The sequence below is a fragment of the Pinus tabuliformis genome, chromosome 4_2, assembly GCF_031772625.1.
Source record: "Pinus tabuliformis cultivar Carrire ecotype Pingquan chromosome 4_2, CPIR1, whole genome shotgun sequence".
In the NCBI taxonomy this organism is placed as follows: domain Eukaryota; kingdom Viridiplantae; phylum Streptophyta; class Pinopsida; order Pinales; family Pinaceae; genus Pinus; species Pinus tabuliformis.
Genome location: NC_142304.1, coordinates 762,183,914 through 762,203,457, shown reverse-complemented (window position 1 = coordinate 762,203,457; position 19,544 = coordinate 762,183,914).

Here is a 19,544-nt window from a genome sequence, read left to right as displayed (position 1 = left end):
TTGTTATTTACATGGTTTATGTCAAAGGTTAAAGTTGTGAATGAATTGTAACCACTCCTCCCACATTTACCCACTTTCATTGGCCTGTCGAGGTAAACATGAGTTGAGGGCTACCATGACATGACCCAACCTCCTAGGTCTCATTAAGGAAGTGGGGCTGACTATTGACGATAAGCTGACATTTCACAACATTCTACAGGGGCTATAGAACACTCAGAGGCTGAGAAACCATCCTAGGTGGCCAAACCCTGAGCTGGGCCCCTCCTTCCCTGCACTGGGCCCTCAACCGCACCCACAATAAGGCCTCCATGCGGTTGGGAGCCTCCAACCACATGCACAAACTTACATCCATGCAGTTGCAACCCACATTTTCCAATTAGGAGCATGCAGTCTTGAGATTTGAGCCTAGACATCAGGTCAGCCTCCAAAGCACTACCCAAACCTTCTTGTAACTTCTCATAATCAACAATGACATGACAACAATGTTAGACATACAAATTTGAAGGAAAGACTTGACTTAGACTTCCTAGAAAATGACAGGAATTTCGTCAAACATATTGAGAACATGTAATCTACAAGTCATGAATGCATATCTAAACATAGGGGTCTAAGAATCATCAAGAAGGTCTACACCCTTTCATAATAGATGCAATAACATTTGTTAGCTCATGCATTCATTAACCATTCATCATCCAATCAAAACATGTCAAGAGCCATAGCTAGAACCTGTTATGAAACCATGCTTATAACCAGCATATAACCAAAATAATAACCATGATAGAACAACCATCAAAGCCACATAATAACAAGTACAAGTACTCATAAAATACAAGAGGAAAAGATCTCTTATTAACATATGAAAAAGCCAACCAAGTTTGGGGCTTCCACGTACCACCCGACCATAGATTGAATTGAACCAAATCTTTCTTTCATCCAATCACCCTCGTGCCATATTCAAAGCATGAATGTGGGACTCAAGATAAAAACAACTAGGGCTTCCCGGAGATTAAGCCACCTTCGCCCTCATGCTCATGCACTCCTACCAAAACCACTCAAGAGATAACATAAGAAAACTAATACATAAACGACCAGGGCTTCCCAGAGATTAAACCACCTCCACCCTCAAGCTTTACCACAATCCCGCCAAAATCGGTCAATGGATTCCTAGGCCCAAAACAAGCTTGGATGCCTCAAAATTTCTTCACCAATACCTTGAGGAATTTTTCTATCTCCACCCTCAGGCTTTACCGCAATCCCGCCAAAACCGGTCAAGGGATTCTTAGGCCCTATGGGAATTTTCTTAAGACCACCTCACCCAGTTCTGAAACCATCCAGCAATCCAAAGCTCAACCAAAAAAAAGAACATCATCGCACCATGACTATCCATAAATGGAAAGGAAAGGCTGAAACCACTATCACACCTGGAAAAACCCATGCCAATGATAGAAAGAGAACCAAAAACACACATGCATGTACCATGCATTCACAAACCAACTAGGAAATCACACATGTAACCTGTTACCTGCAAGTATTACTCTTGAAGCTGCTTTATCCAACTTTTCCTTGTTTGTCCCTTGCTTTCCTTTGCCTTCTTGTCCTTCCTTTGCTTGTTTTCTTGTTTTCTCCTTTTGATGTTCTCCTCTCTCTGAAACCAATTCCAAAGCCAAACTGATAAAAAACTGTGAACTAATCCTCAGAAGCCTTTTTATCATTAAGGCCTCTATTTTTTTCAATTTCCTTTATTTTCCTTCATTTTTCCTCAAATGCAAATCTATGACCTTTCATCTCCCTTTTCTCTTATTTTCCATTATTTTCACAAATAAAATGTCAATTTATGTCTCTTTGTCTTTACCAATGCCTTTGTGAATTTCCCTTAGCCATAATAAACCAAATGAACACCCAATAGGATGTTTTGCCCAACATTCAGCTTGGAATACGTGTCCCATGACCTTGGTCTTATTTTTTCCTTTATTAACTTTATTACATGAACTTTTAACCTCGGGTTGTTACATGAATTATGGGTTTTGCGCAAGGTTTTCAGCAAGTGTCTATGTAAATACTTTCCTATTGCAAATAATTATGTCGCCATATAAATGAATAAACCTTGTTCTCTGGCTATTTTATGTCGGAGTTAGCTATGCACATAAATGATGAAGGTCCATCAAACATTTACTTTGTTGTCTAAACCTTATATAAAGTACAACTAATGTCCATTGTACCTTTTGGGAATAGTTTGATGCGTACAGTAAGGGTATCTGAATGTCTTTCTATCTGATGAGTTTATCTGTGACATACAACAATTGTACTAGTTTGGGTTGGGTTACTTTGAGCCAGAGTTGTCTCCATTTCCCTTGTCTCCTTGCTTAACCTTCAAAGGTTTTGCAAACCCATTAGCATACCTCATCTGCTTGCAAGCATTGAAAATGTCAATATATGTGGGGGTTTTTGTTGGCATATTCCTAAACCCTAGGTCACTTCCCCTACCTGCCAATAGTTCCCTTGAATTCAAATTGCTTTGATACCAAATATATGTTTTAACCATGTACAACTAATTGTTGCATATAATTTCTTAATAAACAAAATAGGAAAGATGCAATGGCAGAAGCACAAATTAGCACAAAGAATTTGCCCTAGAATCCAAACCAGGAAAACTAGAAAGATTATTTAATATATTATACCTTTACAATGTCACAATACAATATGTATATCTTGTGTCATCCATAAATAATCAATCCATTTAACCAGGACTAGAATACAAATGTAGTTCATGATACAAAACCATGGACTAAAACACCATGCACCATAAAACCATTGAAAATGAAATTGTGTGTAGAAAATCGCCAAAAATTGACACAGGAAACTACCCAACTTTTTTTCTAGGGTCAAAAGCCCCTCTGTGACCCCTCGACCCCCTCCGGTACGTCTGATGCAACATACAAGATGTGGGCATAGTCCGGCAAAGAATATAACATGCACCCAACACTTGATTATGTCCCACGACCTCCTTTTGATAATCCATCCTATGAATTCCATACAATAATAGTCCATAATATGTCATTTCATTGAGGCGTTTTTTTAAACACTTCGCTTGCATTCTCCACGTTTGACAACTTGGCATACATATCTACAAGAGTGGTCCCTAGCTTGCTCCATTCCTTCATGGGTGGTCTTATAGTGGTATGTGCATTTACATGTGGTATGTGCATTTACATGTAATTAAAAAAAAAAACTACATTGTATATGTGTGTTTGTGTGTGTGTTGTTACTCTACCAGGATTCCATTATCCTCTGGCCTAGGTTTTGACTCAAACTACGAACTCTTTTTTCTTAAAAGTTCATCAACTAAATAAACCTTCAGCTCTTATACCAACTGATATGAATAAAATGCAAGAAAAAGTGAAAATTATAACATAAGAACACAACATTATTTTATGAAAACCCTAACTAGGACAAACCAATATTAATAGATCTATTAATATTTTTGATCAAATCTACCCAAATTAACCAAATAAATCTTCATTGCTTACCTCCAAATCCCAAACCTATCTAAAAGCTTTATTTAATCAAAATTCACAAATATAAAACCACGAACAAGTTGTCTTTGGTGCGACTTTTTGGAAGCTTTTCTCTATTTTCTGGAAAATCTGGCAGGAATTTATTGAAATTACAAGCTTGATGGGTAACTCCTACACAATCAAAGTGCCCTAGAAGTTTTTCAAGTGCTGAATCCATATATACAGTGAAAAAACCAGTTTAAATAATACAAATTAAAATTTCACCTCAATCTTTTTTCTGAAAAATCCAACAGGAATTTATTGAAATCACAAACTTGATTGTAATGCCCTCGTGAGGTGATAATGTTGGGTAAATAGTAAATTTAACTATGAGCTAAAACTCTGTTTATTAAGTAAAGAAAGAAAAACTCTGTTGTTTGTATTGTAAATTATCTTGGTGATTAATTGTGTCATCACTGTTTAATTTGAGTATATGATTAATTGTGGTGAATAACTGTTGAGGTAGTTAAATGAAAAAAAACCCTAACTACCTTCAAGAGACAGTTGAGACCCCAAGAGGAAAAGGGGGAAGAATGCCAAGTCTGGTAGGGATCAGATGGCAGGATTAAGGAGATGCTATGTCTGGTAGTGACCGGATAGCATGTATGGGAAGGAAAAGACTTCCTGATTCCGCTACGTCTGGTTAGGATCAAATAGCGAGACCTGGCATAGCCAGAGGAATTGCAGACAAGAAGATCTGCAGAAGTGCTTGGGGGTGGAAGATCGAGGAGGATCTTCCTACGGACGGGAGGTTGGCAAGCTTTTCAAGCAGGTTTGCTGCTAAACAGGTATGGCTTGCTAAGCATTTTATCTGTGCAAACCGTTTATGGTTTTATATAGGCAGAAAAGATAATGGAAAAAGAAAAATAATCTAAACATTTCTTTTAGAAATTCTAGTCTCTGTGCAACCGGCAGAGAACAGAACCTGGACCTTTCAATCAAAGAACGAAGTAAAAGGAAACTTAACGAACTGGAATCTCTGTGAATCATTAAACAAGAAACCTCTGTGAGTTGCTAAGCAAAAAGAATATTGCTAAACCTTTCTCTGTAATCGGTTAGGTTTGGAAATGAAACATTGTACAGAAGTAAAGGGTTCAACCCCAAGTCGAGAACGGCATCGAAACATATAAAAACTATTCAAATCTTTTACCAAAAGAACCGCAGGCTGAGCGACCCGTCGGCGGAACCAGGCTCACGCATCATAGCAACAATATTCAATGGCATCTAAATAATAGAACATATATATATATATATATATATATATATATATATATATATGCGGTTGAAACATAATGCAGCGAGACACACCCTTGTCACTGTGTTTCTTTAAAAAAAAGAAGAACTATTAACTATATGCATGCAAACAGATATTACCAAATTGTCCCGATTCCAAAAGAATCGCCCGGACCGAGCCTATGTATGTACTCAGCCGCATGCCTTTAAGCCTGAACCATCCATATAGAAGGAGTTAATCATCAAAAAAATATATATCCATTCCTAACGAATAGCTAATCATGAAAAGTACTTACACTGAAAGATATAAACAGAGACGGATATTCGAGCTGGGCTCACAATAAGCTACAGAAAGGCAAGAATGCCAAAACCATTATAATATAGACCAGAGTCATACAAAATAGCTTGTGTCATTGTAATAATTCCATATTCAAGATTAAACTAAGAATAAGCATTACGAAACCAAAAGCAATATCCAACTTAAGTACTGTCTGCGCAGAGAGTGTGTTAGGTCATATAAGGAAAAACCATTTATACATCTTAGAGCTTGGCGTACAGCGCCCTTGGCGGTGGTTTCCGCCTGAGCAAGGACAGTAAAGCCCAATACAATACAACCATCAAATATGTGAATGAATCATAGAAACTTCCAAGCGAGGGAACCCTGTGTATGGCCGAGGGACTCCAAAACTAGAGCAGACCCTGACATTCCTGTTCAGACGAACAGTTGTTCAACCACTACTTGTGGGAAGCTAAAGGGGTCGAATGAAAACGCACAACTCTTACCTGTTTGGGATAGCAGCGGAGCGGAGACGACCCTCAGTGTCGCTGGTCAGCGATCGAGCCCTTCTCCTGAGGAAATAATCACGCTATAACTGAGAACTTTAATAGAATGCTTAGAAAACATTAAATGAAAAAAAAAGAGTTAGCAGAGACCAGAGACCCGGAACCATACCCGAGCTGTGGAAGCACATGTACCTGTGCAAAAACTCAGGCAGGAAAAGGGAGAAGTAGAATCCTGTAAACTAAATAGTATTACCTGAATCCGCGGCCGAAAACATTCCGCTGAGCACCGGTTTAGTTGAAGGTGGAAAGCTCAGAGCAAGACAGAGCACCAAAACGCTGTGCAACATTGAAAATAGGAAACAAGCCGAATGCATAAAACCCTTCATAAATACTCCAGCAGATCCCGCTGCCGCGTGGCTTGTTAACAGCCCTGGATCTGGGCGAGCTCGCCACCATCGTCCGATCAGCAGGAAACGAGGCAGGAACAACAAACAAGTTTTGGTAAGCTCGAGATGTCAGGCCGTATGGCATTTGGAACGTTCAACATGCGTAGGCACGTGAAGGATGGATAGCTAGCCGCTCATCAAGCCAGATGAACGATGCAGATTAAGCCAGCTGGTTAAGCGACGGAGCCGAGCAGGACCCTCGGCTTCACCATCCTCGGAAACGTAAACCAACACATAATACCGTAAATGCTATAAAGGATCATTTAATATAAGTACTGTTCGATGCATCTGCATATATACTTTTGTATTTGTTTATTGTATGTTACAACTCACGGTATAATAAGTGTTATCCATGGTTAGAACGATACCGAAATGTGGGTATAGTAATATGTATATGAAAGTATTAATAACCATTGCATGAGCGGGTGGAAACATTTATATGTTTATAATATTCGAATGAATCTGTAATAAGTAAACTCTGAATAAAATGCTCGTTAACCATGGTGTTTACAATTAGTTGGTAGTGCAAAGAAAATCAATGGGATATATAAGCATGAATATATATTGTGGTAAAAAAAAAATTTGAGATCTGTAATTGGTACGTGACAAATTGGTATCAGAGCCCAGGTTACAACTCTGTGACCTCGGGTTCATTCTAATAAAACAACAATGCATAAATACTATCATAACAAGCAAGAAAAGAGTGTATTGGAATATACAAATACAACTGTTGAATGAACTAATCTTGTACAGGTAACAACAGAATGAGGAGAACAAGTAGCGCTCCTCATGGAAATTTGGATCGACCAGATGATGTTGCTCGCCCTCAGGGGAATCCTGAGCTATGGGTACAACTGGGAGCCGAGGGCCGCAACACTGATTCGACTATATTGAGGGCAGTCCAGGAGCTGAAGGACGAAATGGCCCGTTTGCGTGAGGATAACGCAAGATTAAATATAGAACAAGAAAGGATTCTGAAAAGTTTATCAGACAAACAACAGCAACAACGATCTCATCCTAGGCCTGAACAGACACGAGTAACAGATGAACAAAGTTATCACACTGAACAGGAGGAAGCAGAGGAAAGGGCGGAGACGCGAGGAGAGAAATCTGTTAACGCTTCTGAATATCAAACTCCAAAAAGATCGCGAATAGAATTGCAAGGGGAGTTTCGGAAGATTAAACCACCTCATTTCGATGGGGAATCAGAAGAAGCCGCAGAGGCATGGCTAATCAATATGAACAAGTACTTCCAAGTGTACGAGTATGATCACCATCTTAAGGCACGACTGGCTATTTTCCAGCTGCAGGCCAAGGCCACCTTATGGTGGGAAGAAGTCAAGATGGTGTGGGGTGTGAGTGAGCAAGATGTGACTTGGGAGACTTTTCAAAGATATTTTAAGGAAAAATACCTGACAGAACGCTTCTATGATGAAAAAGCACGAGAATTTCATGATCTGCGGCTAGGACAGCTGACCATAGATGAGTTCATAACTAAATTTACATCTCTGCTTCGCTATGTACCGTACATTCGAGAGGAGAAGGCTAAGGTGCAGCGGTTTGTTAGCAGCCTACCCCTGGCGATGCAGGAAAGGATCGAGTTTGATAATCCAAAAACGATGGACGAAGTAATTCGGAAGGCTAGATTATGTTATCAGCAGAGCAAACAAAAAGGAGAAAATTCTGGGAAGCGCTGGGCAGATAGAAAGAGCAGCAGAATAACTGTAGGAGCTAAAGGAACTCGCAGCAGCTTTCACAAAGGATTTTTGAAAGGGGCTAGCACTAGAAACCCATCAAGAAGTCAGATCAGATTTAGGCCACCTGCTGAATCTAAGTATAGTGAACAGCCAGTTAAAATGGATAATGAGGGCTTAGTTAGGCCACCGGTTCAGTGCTGGGGTTGTGGCGAACCCCATTATATTAAAAATTGTCCTCATCGGAAGGAAAGCGATCAGGTGTCCCAGATCTATGAAGCCTCTACAATGGGAGATGTGGCCCGGTCCATGCCCAGAATAAATGCAGCACTTGAGGATCGACAAGCTGATTACCAGCCAACAATGATAGAGTTTGAAGGTAAGATCTTTGATTGAACTGTTTCCATTTTAGTAGACCCAGGAGCTACTTTAAGTTATGTAAGTCCCAAAGTCGTGGAAAGCTGTAGTTTGCAAACTATTAAGTTTAAAAATCCTTGGTTAGTACAGCTTGCCACCGGGGCCAAAAGAAGAGTGCTGACTAAGGTCAGCAACTGTCCATTAAAGTTAGCTGGTCAGACAATAATAACAGAATTGAATGTACTCCCCCTTGGATCATATGATGTGCTGATAGGAATGGACTGGTTAGAAAAGCGATGGTCTGTAATAAACTGCAAGACAAAAACAATCTCTTACCGAGATGAATTGGGAATGGAAAAGGAGATTCAAGGTATCCAAAAACCAGTGCAGATCCGGCCAATTACGGCCTCACAACTCGCTAAAAGTGTTCGGAAGAAGTGTCAAATATATGAAATACAAGTAGGGTATGCTGGATCTGAAGATAAAGCTGTGACTGTGGAAAATATACCAGTAGTGCGAGATTTTGCAGATGTATTTCCGGAAGAAATACCAGGGCTGCCACCCAAAAGGGATTTGGACTTCACCATTGAATTGGTACCCGGTGCAGCCCCAGTATCCCGAGCACCCTATCGGATGAGTGTGCCGGAATTAACTGAGTTAAAGATGCAGCTGCAAGAGTTGTTGGACAAGAAGTATATCCGTCCCAGTGTATCCCCTTGGGGAGCCCCTGTATTGTTTGTTAGGAAAAAAGATGGAACTCTTCGAATGTGCATAGATTATAGACAGCTGAACAAATTGACAGTTAAAAACAAATATCCACTACCCCGCATTGATGAGCTGTTTGATCAGGTGAAGGGGGCGACAATCTTTTCAAAGATCGACTTGAGGTCGGGCTATCATCAAATCAGAATTAAGGATGAGGACATAGCCAAAACAACATTTCGTACTCGTTATGGACACTACGAGTTTGTGGTACTGCCTTTCGGGTTGACTAATGCACCTGCGACATTTATGTGTTTGATGAATAGTGTATTCCATCAGTACCTAGACAAATTCGTGTTAATCTTTATAGATGATATACTTATATACTCCCGGAACATTAAAGAGCATGAGGAGCATCTCAGAATACTGTTACAGACACTACGGGAACATCAGCTATATGGTAAATTTAGCAAATGTGATTTTTATAAAGAACAGATCCAATACTTGGGACATATCATTACAAAAGAAGGTATAGCTGTGGACCCCGAAAAGATCAAAACTATAATAGAATGGCCAATACCCAAGGACGTGGCAGATATCAGATCTTTCATGGGGCTGGCTGGTTATTACCGACGGTTTGTAGAAGGTTTCTCCAGGGTTGCATACCCTATCACCTCTTTGCAAAAGAAGGGCAAGGTGTTCAAGTGGACAGCAGACTGTCAACGGAGTTTTGAACAGCTCAAAAACCTGCTCACTACCGCACCTGTGCTGAGTGTTGCAGATCCGGAAAAGGATTATGTAGTTTGCACCGATGCAAGTAAGGAGGGCGTAGGTGGGGTGTTAATGCAGGAAGGTAAAGTGATCGCGTACGAATCAAGAAAGTTAAAAGAACATGAGCAGAAATATTCTGCCTATGATCTGGAGTTAACCGCAGTTGTTCATGCGCTGAAAATGTGGCGCCATTATTTAGTGGGAAGAAAATTTTTGCTGATGACTGATCACCATAGCTTGACTAGCTACTTTAGTCAACCAACCTTGAACGCTAGACAAGCTAGGTGGGTGGACTTTTTGGGAAATTTCGATTTTGAAATTAAGCATTTGAAAGGAAAAGAGAACAGGGTAGCTGATGCACTGAGTCGAAAAGTGCATTGCATCTATGAAATTGGCATTAGTGAAGGACGGTCCACCCTTGTCAAAGAAATTGAAGAGGCTGCTGCACAAGATCGAATTTATTTACAAAAGAAGCAGCTGGTGCAGAACTTAAATACCCATATAATACAACAAGGGTACAATTTGAATGCAGCCGGAATATTGTGTTACCAGAAAAAAATTTATGTACCCAATCAGAGCGGTATTAAAGAAAAGATTCTGGATGAATATCATAAAAGCCCTTATGCGGGACACCCAGGCTACCAAAAATTAATCACCTCGCTTCGAAAGGAGTACCATTGGCCAGGCATGAAAAGAGATGTGGTAGAATATCTGGTGCGATGCTTGGAATGTCAACAGATTAAGGCTGAACATCAACACCCTGCGGGTTTACTACAGCCATTACCCATACCAGAATGGAAGTGGGAGACCATTACCATGGACTTTATTACGAGATTGCCAAAATCCAAAAAGAACAATGACTCTGTAATGGTTGTGGTAGATAAACTCAGTAAGTTAGCCCACTTCATACCGGTTCAATCTACATATCGTGCGGCTCAAATCGCAAATGTTTTTATGCAGAATATATTTAAACTCCATGGGCTGCCAAAAACAATAATATCCGATCGCGATGTTAAATTCACTTCAGTTTTTTGGAGGACCTTGTTTGAAGGTCTGGGTACTCAATTAAACTTCAGCACCGCTTATCATCTGCAGACTGACGGGCAGACTGAACGGGTGAATCAAGTAGTGGAAGACATGCTGAGATCTTATGTGATGCAACAACCTACCCGATGGGAGGAGTACCTACACCTTGTAGAGTTTGCTTATAACAATGGATATCATGCATCCTTGCGGATGAGTCCATTCGAAGTGCTTTACGGCCGAAGATGCCGTACACCATCCAGTTGGGGAGGACCGGAGGATAAACTCTTGTTAGGTCCTGAAATGTTGGAGGAAATGGAAGCCATGGTCAGGAGGGTCCGGGCTAATTTAAAAATAGCTCAGGACAGGCAAAAAAGTTTTGCTGATCGAAAAAGAACATTTAAAGAATATCAGGTGGGTGAGCATGTATATGTCAGAATCCGGGCAAGGAGAAGTACTCTCCAATGGAATGCTTGTGCCAAATTGGCACCTCGCTTCTGTGGACCCTTCCAGATTTTAGCACGAGTGGGGCCGGTAGCTTATCAGCTAGCCCTACCCAGCCATATCCGGGTCCATAATGTCTTCCACGTATCAGTTTTAAAGAAATATGTTTATGATCCTAGGCACATAATAAGTTGGCAGGACATTCAGGTAAGAAAAGGCTGTAAATAAAAGTAAACCAAAATGGAATTTTAGAAAGAAACTAATCTGAATATTATGTGTTTCAGGTGGAACCGGAAGGAGAGTTCATGGTCGAGCCAGTGAACATAGTAGATCGGAGAAGAGTCGAGCTGCGGAAAAGGGTCATCAATCAGGTTAAAGTGCAATGGCAGCACTTTGGGCCTGATGAGGCCACCTGGGAGGATGAGCAGAGTATGAAAGAAGCTTATCCTAGACTGTTTTTGGACGAACAGCAACATCGGGACGATGTTGGACTTCAGGAGGGGGAGATGTAATGCCCTCGTGAGGTGATAATGTTGGGTAAATATTAAATTTAACTGTGAGCTAAAACTCTGTTTGTTAAGTAAAGAAAGAAAAACTCTGTTGTTTGTATTGTAAATTATCTTGGTGATTAATTGTGTCATCACTGTTTAATTTGAGTATATGATTAATTGTGGTGAATAACTGTTGAGGTAGTTAAATGAAAAAAAACCCTAACTACCTTCAAGAGACAGTTGAGACCCCAAGAGGAAAAGGGGGAAGAATGCCAAGTCTGGTAAGGATCAGATGGCAGGATTAAGGAGATGCTATGTCTGGTAGTGACCGGATAGCATGTATGGGAAGGAAAAGACTTCCTGATTCCGCTACGTCTGGTTAGGATCAGATAGCGAGACCTGGCATAGCCAGAGGAATTGCAGACAAGAAGATCTGCAGAAGTGCTTGGGGGTGGAAGATCGAGGAGGATCTTCCTACGGACGGGAGGTTGACAAGCTTTTCAAGCAGGTTTGCTGCTAAACAGGTATGGCTTGCTAAGCATTTTATCTGTGCAAACCGTTTATGGTTTTATATAGGCAGAAAAGATAATGGAAAAAGAAAAATAATCTAAACATTTCTTTTAGAAATTCTAGTCTCTGCGCAACCGGAAGAGAACAGAACCTGGACCTTTCAATCAAAGAACGAAGTAAAAGGAAACTTAACGAACTAGAATCTCTGTGAATCATTAAACAAGAAACCTCTGTGAGTTGCTAAGCAAAAAGAATATTGCTAAACCTTTCTCTGTAATCGGTTAGGTTTGGAAATGAAACATTGCACAGAAGTAAAGGGTTCAACCCCAAGTCGAGAACGGCATCGAAACATATAAAAACTATTCAAATCTTTTACCAAAAGAACCGCAGGCTGAGCGACCCGTCGGCGGAACCAGGCTCACGCATCATAGCAACAATATTCAATGGCATCTAAATAACAGAACATATATATATATATATATATATATATATATATATATATATGCGGTTGAAACATAATGCAGCCGGACACACCCTTGTCACTGTGTTTCTTTAAAAAAAAGAAGAACTATTAACTATATGCATGCAAACAGATATTACCAAATTGTCCCGATTCCAAAAGAATCGCCGGGACCGTGCCTATGTATGTACTCAGTCGCATGCCTTTAAGCCCGAACCATCCATATAGAAGGAGTTAATCATCAAAAAAATATATATCCATTCCTAACGAATAGCTAATCATGAAAAGTACTCACACTGAAAGATATAAACAGAGACGGATATTCGAGCTGGGCTCACAGTAAGCTACAGAAAGGCGAGAACGCCAAAACCATTATAATATAGACCAGAGTCATACAAAATGGCTTGTGTCATTGTAATAATTCCATATTCAAGATTAAACTAAGAATAAGCATTACGAAACCAAAAGCAATATCCAACTTAAGTACTGTCTGCGCAGAGAGTGCGTTAGGTCATATAAGGAAAAACCATTTATACATCTTAGAGCTCGGCGTACAGCGCCCTTGGCGGTGGTTTCCGCCTGAGCAAGGACGGTAAAGCCCAATACAATACAACCATCAAATATGTGAATGAATCATAGAAACTTCCAAGTGAGGGAACCCTGTGTATGGCCGAGGGACTCCAAAACTAGAGCAGACCCTGACATTCCTGTTCAGACGAACAGTTGTTCAGCCACTACTTGTGGGAAGCTAAAGGGGTCGAATGAAAACTCACAACTCTTACCTGTTTGGGATAGCAGCGGAGCGGAGACGACCCTCAATGTCGCTGGTCAGCCATCGAGCCCTTCTCCTGAGGAAATAATCACGCTATAACTGAGAACTTTAATAGAATGCTTAGAAAACATTAAATGAAAAAAAGAGTTAGCAGAGACCAGAGACCCGTAACCATACCCGAGCTGTGGAAGCACATGTACCTGTGCAAAAACTCAGGCAGGAAGAGGGAGAAGTAGAATCCTGTAAACTAAATAGTATTACCTGAATCCGCGGCCGAAAACATTCCGCTGAGCACCGGTTCAGTTGAAGGTGGAAAGCTCAGAGCAAGACAGAGCACCAAAACGCTGTGCAACATTGAAAATAGGAAACAAGCCGAATGCATAAAACCCTTCATAAATACTCCAGCAGATCCCGCTGTCGCGTGGCTTGTTAACAGCCCTGGATCTGGGCGAGCTCGCCACCATCGTCCGATCAGCAGGAAACGAGGCGGGAACAGCAAACAAGTTTTGGTAAGCTCGAGATGTCAGGCCGTATGGCATTTGGAACGTTCAGCATGCGTAGGCACGTGAAGGATGGATAGCTAGCCGCTCATCAAGCCAGATGAACGATGCAGATTAAGCCAGCTGGTTAAGCGACGGAGCCGGGCAGGACCCTCGGTTTCAGCATCCTCGAAAACGTAAACCAACACATAATACCGTAAATGCTATAAAGGATCATTTAATATAAGTACTGTTCGATGCATCTGCATATATACTTTTGTATTTGTTTATTGTATGTTACAACTCACGGTATAATAAGTGTTATCCATGGTTAGAACGATACCGAAATGTGGGTATAGTAATATGTATATGAAAGTATTAATAACCATTGCATGAGCGGGTGGAAACATTTATATGTTTATAATATTAGAATGAATCTGTAATAAGTAAACTCTGAATAAAATGCTCGTTAACCATGGTGTTTACAATTAGTTGGTAGTGCAAAGAAAATCAATGGGATATATAAGCATGAATATATATTGTGGTAAATTTTTTTTTTGAGATCTGTAATTAGTACGTGACATTGATGGGTAATTCCTACACAATCAAAGTGCTCTAAGGGTTTTCAGGGTGCTAAATCCATATATACAGTGAAAAAACCAGTTTAAATAACACAAATTAAAATTTCACCTCAATTTTTTACACCAAATTCACACCACACTAAAAACAACTCCAACCAAACAATTTTCACCTAACTTACATGAAAACATTAAAAAACAAAATTCATCCTCAACGAAACAATACATCTTTAAAAACCTCACTTAGATTTTTATTTTTACTTTTATTCTGGGAAAGGCACGCGGTAGCAAATACGGACAACTTCCAAGTGGTCGTGATGGGTCGGTACCTGTCGTTGTCGAGATACAAAACGGTAAAATAGTCCATGTGATCGGATGATAAAGCGACTGCACAAAAATAATATTTGTTTTCTAATTTTTAAGAAATAGAGCCGCTCGTACCTTTAACGCAGTTGGGGAAATTTTAAAATTATAGTTTCCACGTGTTAAAGGAGGTGAGGGTGAGCTTTTGATCCGTAGGAATAGGTATGACTGAGTTGTTGTGAAGTGTTAAAAATTTTTATATTAATTTTTTTTGAATGGAGTAAGAATTAGAATTTATTAGAATCACAAGTTTAATTTATAATATTTTATAATTTAAATATATTTTAAAAAATTTCAAAATTTATGTATATAATTAAAATCTATTTTTTTTATTAATTTGGTTGCTATGCATCGAATTGCTTCAAGCTTGATGAATTTGTTGAAACTGTGTTTTTCTTTTCTGCTGTTTCTTTTTTGCTGTTCTGTTTTTTTGCTGTTCCCTTTCTGCTATATTTTCTGTTGTTCCTTTTCTACTGTTCCGTTTTTTCTTTTATTCCTTTTCTACTGTTTCTTTGGGAAAAAGGAACAACCAAAAGCGATGTTCCTTTAGATCGGCAGAGAAAAACCAACGGGAGGAAAACTCTGAAAGACCCAAAGATAAAATGAGAAGGAGAAGAGAGGAGTGCGAATAAATAACGCATATCAAAATTAAAAAAAAATCAACAAATTCCAATTAAAAATTTCAAAACATATTATATTCAAACCACAAATTTTAGATATATTACCTATATAAATCTTCCACTTATCCTTATTAGCGAATTTGTAAATCTTCAACTTATCCTAATTAGCGAATTTGTAAATCTTCCACTTACTAAGGAATCATAAGAAGACAATAACTGCTCACCTTTTCCCATAAGTTGAAAGTGAAATGAAACCCTGAGTGAAATTAGTTGTACGTGAGAGGGCTTTGGGGATAAAGTTGAAGTTAAGGTTTATGTCACATAAACATTAATGGGATAAAACCCTCTTGGAAAAAATTGTTTCAAATTCAGTGTAAATTTGATTAAGATTATAGTTCTATTTTGATTAACTGACATTTTAATTGTAAAATAGTTTTTAATTTTTATTTTTGAAAAAAATAAAATTTGAGAAAATTAATTAATCTCGAGAAAATAAGTCATTTAGTTTATAATTTATTTTAAATTTAATATAATTTTGTTAGAGCCTAGTTTATAATTCAATTTTAATGGATGGAATTTTATCATATAAATTTTAATTATTTAAAGATAATTTAAAATTGAAAAAGAAATAGAGATGCAAATATTTTATGATCCAAAAAATATGAATTGAGATGGATATATTGTTTTTGTGCATTTGTGTGTAGTTTAATGGTTATTATTTGGTATAATGTGGGTAGTTAAAAGGAGAAATAGGTATCCTTTCTACTTAGTTTGGGTGACTATTTGGACTTGACAAGGTAGGTGGATAATTTCACTTATGTACTTGAGGGTGGGTAAGATGTTTCAATTTTTTTTTTCTTTGTTAGTTGCATCTAATTCAAGTGGTTGAAAGGAAAAATGATTATCTACTTCACTCAAGTTTTATGTTTCATGCCCTTCATAAGTCAATTGAAATTGGTAAAGTATTAACAATCTTAATTTCATTTAAGTGCTTGAGGTTGAGACATTATATTTCTTATATTAGAAATATACACATAAAGCAATTAAAACGGGCAACACTTTTAAATGTTTGAAAGTAAAGAAAATATTACTTATAACTAAACACAGTTTAATAAGGAGATATAATAAAAATAAATAATGATCTATTTTTAAAGTCACAATTGAGTTAGACACAATATTGGTGTATGAAACCTACTTGTTTATAAGACAAGGGACCTCCTTGTTTGGGGGATGATGAGGGTTTCTGGCACTGTGAGGTTTATTTATCGAAGATCAACTGGTTGCACACTATTTTTGGAGTTGGTTGACCTTCTTGCTCCCCCTATGAGTTTATTGGGACTTAAGGCTTCTCTTGCTCTATATTTCTAGGTATGAGTTATTTTCTTTTTTGTTTTTAGGTGTACTTTGTGATTCTGGGGGTGGTTGTCAAGTTGTTGGTCTTCTCACTTCTCTCGAGGCTTTTTGGGGCCACTCTATCCCTGCTTTTCCACGTTTATCGCCTTATCTTTTGGTTTATCGCTACTAGGTCAGACATCAACGTTTTCAATACTTTTTTCTTTTGTCATCTATTATTTACTATGCAGTTCGCTAGAGTGGAGACTCTGTTGGGTGGGGAAAAATATTCTCATGGTGGGACATTTGGAACTGGGTTTTTCTTTGGCTTGAGGGGATTGCCATTTTTTGTTGCATGTGTGGGGGCTCAACCCCCTAAATTGTTGTCCCTAAAAAGTTATGTGGCCTTTAGTAAGAAGCCATTGCTCTTGTTGGGTTGTGATGTTGTGATGAGCATGGTTTCTAGTTTATCTGCTCGGGCTCTGATGGGTAGATTCTATTACATCTCTCTTAACAAGACACAATTGAAAGCCTAAGTGTCTTCTCATTAGAAACACTTATCAGGTTATTTTCCTACCACAAGCATGCTCATGAATAGTTGGATACACTTTCATTTTATGGACAAGGGTGACATTCTTATGGTCCTTCAACATGTTGATTTTCTAGTGCCATCAAGATTAGAACAATTTTTCGAACTAATAACTACTTCCAATGATACAATTTGACTTCTTTAGAGCATTCCAATCATCAAGCAATTATACATGAAAAAATTCAGCCATTAATAATAGAGCAGTAGTAGAGATCATAATAAGAAATAAGACAAGAGATACCAAAATTTAGGCCAACAGAAAGGACAAAACCCACAAGGGGAAAACCCGACAAATATTTCCTTATGAGAGAGAGGTCACTTCATCAAAATGTACATCAAAATATTCCAATCAAAACATCAATCTTTGACCTTAATATTTGCTAAGTCAAAACGATTCAATGGAGAGAGAAATAGTCAATGTTGGTTCACAATCAAAGTATGCAATAAAGGGGCAAAATTATGGCCTCTTCTCAGTCTTAGAATTGCATGAGTAACAAAATAACCAGTGCCTCAGACTCATAAGGTTCCATAGTATTTTAGTGCCACAGGTCTGCAAGGTTCCACAAAGATTTAATGCCATAAGTCTACACTGTTCCATAGAAGATTAGTGCCACGGGTCCACAAGATTCAACAAAATATTAGTGTCACATGTCTGCAAGGTTTCACAGAAGCTTAGAGCCATAGGTCTGCAAGGTCCGCATAATATTAGTGTCATAGGTCTGTAAGGTTCCATAGATCTAATGAGCCTCAGATCTATAAGGTTCCATAGAGCAAAAGATTGATCTGAAGTGTGGCTTGGAGGAGAGAAAATAGTTTCAACATATAATGATTTTTCCATGTGAAAATATGTGTCTCTTGGGTAGGATGACTTGATATTGGAGGGGCTGACTTGAGAATTTGTGGGGTCATAAACCAAAATATAAATTCAAATTTTCTTCTTTGATTTGAATGATGAAAATACCAACCAAAGATACCTTTTTTCAACACTCCCTCTTAGCTAGGGAGGTACTTTTCATTCTCTCTCAAGATCAATCTCCTTGATCAATCCATAGGTCTCTCAACAACATCCCAAGGGAGAGATCAAATGTACAAGTCTCCCTCTCTTTCAAGATCAATCTCCTCGACCAATCCATAGGTCTCGCAACAGTAGCCCAAGGGAGAGATAAGATGTACACATATCATTATAAGGAAAGATACATAGCATCCAACACATCCCATAAACAAAATCCAAAATGCATCAAGGCTAGTGCCCAACTGACCATGGGATCAATCAATGAGTCAAAAATCTCCAACAATATGCAGTGGTTTCTCAATCAATCATAATGACCCAAGATAGTACACATGTTCCATCTATGTGACCATAAACAAGGTCTCTCGGTTCATCACCCAAGGGAGGAATTCCTATATCAAGCCTTGACTATATATTCTCTTGGTCCATGACCCAAGGGAGAACACTCATACTTCCTAGCCAAAATCATTGGCCTCTTAGCTAACGACCCAAGGAAGGGAACTTAAGGTCAATATCCCCAACAAATCCACTGGTTTCTTGGAAACTACCTAAGGGGGAGATCACAAAATCAATTTCCTCAACCAAAATCATTGGTCTCCTAGTCATCATGACCTAAGGGATCACTTCATGCCTCAAAACCAAGCTCCCCGACTAAACTCACTGGCCTCTCGGTCAACTGACCTAAGGGAGTGACAATTCTTCCCAACCATATGGTCTCTTGGATATAACCTAAGGAATATTCATGATGCTATAAAATCAAAGATCTCTTTCTCTAAGAGAGGGATTCTCAATCATTCCAAGCTTCTCTCAAAAGAAAACAACCTTCATCTAGGATAGTGGATTTTATCAAAACATCAACAACCTGTTCATCAATGAAATGAATTTGAGCCTCACAACTCTTATTTGGACAACATCCTAGGTACAAATCTCAATGTGCTTTGACTTGTCATGAAAAAATAGATTTCTTAAAAAGATTCACACAACTTTGATTGATACAATATATCATGATCGATTCCAACACTTGATCAAACAACTTGCAAACAACTTACAAAGCCACAAAACTTCACAACAGGATGAACAAGTAACTATATATTCAAATTTAACCATACTACGAGCAATTTTTTTTGCTTCTTTCTCGACCATGAAATCCTAGAAGAGCCCAACATAAAACAGAAACAATAAGTTCTCTTTCTAACATCAGTGTTTCCAACCCAATCAACATTAATAAAACCATGCAGCTTCCATTTTCCATTAGAAACATATCTCAAACCCTATACGATGGTGCCACAGAGATATCTCAACATATGTTTCACTACAACTCAATGTACATGACC